This window comes from Lucilia cuprina, chromosome 5 (assembly GCF_022045245.1).
Source record: "Lucilia cuprina isolate Lc7/37 chromosome 5, ASM2204524v1, whole genome shotgun sequence".
NCBI classification, from domain to species: domain Eukaryota; kingdom Metazoa; phylum Arthropoda; class Insecta; order Diptera; family Calliphoridae; genus Lucilia; species Lucilia cuprina.
In genome coordinates this window covers 33,609,883-33,614,151 of record NC_060953.1, presented here as the reverse complement: position 1 = coordinate 33,614,151, position 4,269 = coordinate 33,609,883, and positions in this window count along the sequence as shown.

The window sequence follows — 4,269 nt, the reverse complement described above, 5'->3', positions numbered from 1 at the left end:
CACGAAAAAAATAACTGAAAATCAAAATAAGATTTATTTATTATGAAAAACAATAAATAACTGGCTACATGGACAAAAAATGGAAATAATTTTAAATTTGTTAATAAAATTTGAATTTAAGCAAATATAAAAAATGAAAATCTATCAAATTTGTTTATTTAGGAATATAAAACAATCACAGATAAATAGTAAACGATTATCATAAAAATAACAATAATTAAATAATTATTTTTACTGACTATGGTAAAACATATTTTTTTGCAAAAAACATTCATTAATTCATCAAAGTTAGATCTTCAAGTGCTTACAATTTCAATGATACCAAGAACTTAATACACTGGCCCAATGAGATCCGTGCCAATTGCATGATAGATATACAATTATACTCCTCACTTCTTTGAATGCCTTATTTTAAAGTGTTTTTTAGCGACTCACGAATGTCCGGCCCATGTACAAATACTTAGCTCAAGTATTCGAGCTTTCTTATCTCTGACCATTGATGTCCCGTTGCTTAATTTCGTAGATGCTCATACTTATTTACCAGATGGCATGGTCTCTGTCGTGTCGGTAACATCTACTATAGTCTTAATCGATTCACCGAAACACGAATTCATCATATAAGCAGAAGTAAATCTTCCGGACCTGGTAAGAAAATTCAAGGGTATCTCTTCTCACCCATAACCATTCTTCGGAAGTTATCTATTTGCTTCTCCGAAGTTAAGCAACGGACAGAACATAGATAGCTCAAGAACTTGAGAAAAAGACAGAGAATAGACCTGTGGAACGATGTACAAAAATTGCCACCAGCTAGTAAGAAGTGGAATAAGGCGGTTGTGAGTAATCTAATCAATTCACAATGTGGTGGTAAAGCACTTTAATATCTTATACTTTCACCCGGGGGAATGTGTAAATAATCTTCCCTCATCTTGGTGTTATTGCAATCCCAGTTAATGAGGAGCTATCAGTAGCTCTAGCCTTCGAGGACTATGGTGATTATCAAATATATTCTCGGTCTTTCCATGAAATGATTTGACATAGCTTCGAAGCAGAGAACATGAAGCCCACAAGTTAGAGATGTGGCATTGATATTCTACTAGTGTGAAAAATCTCCATAGTTCCATGTTCGATTCTGTTTTGGGAAACCAATTTTAGGGAATATATCTGTAGCGAGACTTGACTCAAAAAAACACAGGCATTCATGGACATTTCATTGCTGTGCTAATATTACACGTACATTTTACAGTTTAAAATCAAGGGCCTTCCGTTTCCTAGTTAGAATATCAGGACCGCCCGTGTTTTCTACAAGTCAAAAATTGACTTTTATAAAATTTTTATTTCGAATTTATTGCCGTCGGTAAAAGTATTCATATTTTTATTGTAGCAAAAATACTTTATTAAAGTGTATTCCTAAAACTCATTGATTGACAGTAAAGGAAATAAATAAATGTTTATGTTTTTTATTTTGGCTAAATTGTTTATAAAGTCCTTTAATTAATAAACATTTATTCATGAATTTCCTTCATATCTTGACCACTTTATGAAAAACAAAAAAAAAAATAATTTAAAATCACCTTTTTCTTGTTTTTACAAAAAACATAAACTGAGGAACATGGAGAAAAACCCTACAATGTATCTATCATTCATTCCTTCATTGAAGTAAAAAGGAAATATAATAAAAAGAATTTCACACCTTAAAGCTTATTTTATTTAATTTTGTTATTTTCCAAAATAAAAATATCAAAATATTTTGTTTTCTTAAATACGGCAGGCAGTCGAGTGAGTGGAATGAATGTTCGAGGCGTACGCTGTTCGTATAAACCACCTCATGCCAAGTGTAAAAAATCGAAAATACAAAAACAAATTAACATCAGCAACAGCAACGGCAATAACAACAAAATGTATGTATATTTTCAACTTGCTTTTTGGCCATAAAAATAAATTCAGTTTTGCCTTTTATGTTTTCTCCTACAATTTGTTATTTCATATTTAGCTCCGCCTTCTGGCCAAATAATTTTATTTACTCACAAACACACGTTTATACTCTCATAGACAACACATAAATAAAATGTTCATATTTCCAACAATTACAACAACAATAATAATGAAAAAATTGATTTTAACTCACACTCACATTTATAGGAAAAACAGTAAATGAGAAAAATTCATTTATTACTGTTATGAAAATGAGGAAAACACAAAACGGAGACAGGAGCCAAGGGAAGAGGTTAGAATCACCACCTTTTTTTTATTAAAAACTAGTTTTATTTTCACATTGTTATTGTAGTTTTTGTATTTTACCTTTTGATTTAACAGTGTAAATGTGTGTATGTGTATATGATTAAAAATATCTATGTGTGGGTTTTAAATAATGGTTGAATTTTTTTTTTTTTGGTTTTGTCAGTAGACCCCATCTATGGTGGTTGTTTTTTCGGGTGTTTTTTTTCACTATACGTTTTGACAGCTGCCACCATTGTGATAATTTTCTTTTAACTGTCATTGTTAAATTTCACACGCATATTTATTTGTGTGCTTATGTGTTGGTTGCTTGTTTGTTCGATGGTTAACAGTGTTGTTTTTCTACCCAGTTAATTAATTTAGAGAATATTTTAACGTAATTAAATGAATTTGTTGAAAATGTTTTAAGTGTGTTGTTATGGAGAATGGGTATTAATTAATAGTACCGAGCTTTGACGTAGAAATGTGTCAAAAATTAGAGAAAATCATCAAGACAACAACCCAGCAAAATTGGTACGATAACACTACACTGGCGTAAGCTTTTGCTTTTCGGTATCCGATTTTCAAATCTCTCCAGAATGTTATAAAATTCGGATTATTATTGTTTTACTTTGGTTGAGAATATGTCATCAATGCTTTCAAATGAATGGACTGAAAGGAAGTATTTGTCAATTCTCTTTTCACTTAAGATCAAGACCCCTATTATCGTCTTCTAAAATCTATATATAATTATTCGAATATTAGTTTTTGTCCTTATAAGATAATGCTAAGTTATTATCAGCTATGGTCAAAAAATATTGTCTTTTCAAACAGCCGTGTCAAATTTCCATTTTCAGTTTTATTGAAACTTTGTTAAACAAATTTCACTTCTTACTTCTTTCAGTTTAGTTGCTCATGCTATTTGAAATCGACTGATTTCGGAAAAATTGCATTTTATAGGGATAAAGTATAATTTATATACTTAACATATATTTTTTGCTTTATTTATGTTATTCCTCTAATAATATGAAGCATTATTCAAATAGATAGTTTTTTTCGAATTATTTAAATTTGCCTCAAAGGTTTAATTTAGCTTTTTTCGAATTAATTAGTCTCCATATAAAATTCTCATAAGAAAATGGCTTGAACGTCGTTATTGCCCTTAACCACTACTATTATGATAAAATTCTGTATATCTTTCTCCTATATGAATATAAAAATCTCCATCAAATTTTGTTAGGATCGGTCCATAATTGATACTATTCCCATATATAGCCTCTTTTAGAAAATCAGATTTTCACCAACAAAATTCTTAAATAGTTTATGGAAATTAAGACAAAAATTAATACAAATTCTAGATATACTCGTAATTGGTATCATATGGTCGGCCATGCCCGAATATTCTTTCTATACACAGCATCAAGATTTCTCATCTTTCGGCAGTATTTTCCATTAAGTTCTGTTCAGTTATTACGGAATTTAATAAAATCTGATTTCAGAAAGAAACGGAACCCGTTGTAGAAAGATATCTTTGGTCTATAATAACGTCTCAGATAGGCATAAAAACGTTTTGTTCTATCTATTACTTAGATATAGAAGAAATCAGTTGAAACCAGCTACGGATTCAGCGTTGCTTAGTTCTCTATAAAATTATAGTTTGTTCTCTAGCTTTCGCCTTATTTTGGATTTGGTAGCCTATGTAATAGTTTGCTATCAAACTATTGATCTTTTAAACAATTAGGCGGGTAAGTGGGTGTTAACAAACCTTTTGAGCCTCATAGCAGTGATTTAAACAAGTCCTACTTTTGCTTGTAGAGAAATTCTATGTAAATGATCTATAAATGCATTTGTGAGATAAACAGTAAAGTTATCAACTTGCAAAAATTCTTTGAACCCTAAAAAAATAATAGATAGAAATTTTGGAAATTTGTAACAGATTGTCAAATTAAAGCACAAAATTCAAGTTGTATTCAGAGTTTTGCTCAAAAATCCATTATAACAACCCTTATGCGGCTTTAAAACAACCCCAAATTGGCAACAACCGTGCCATTTCCA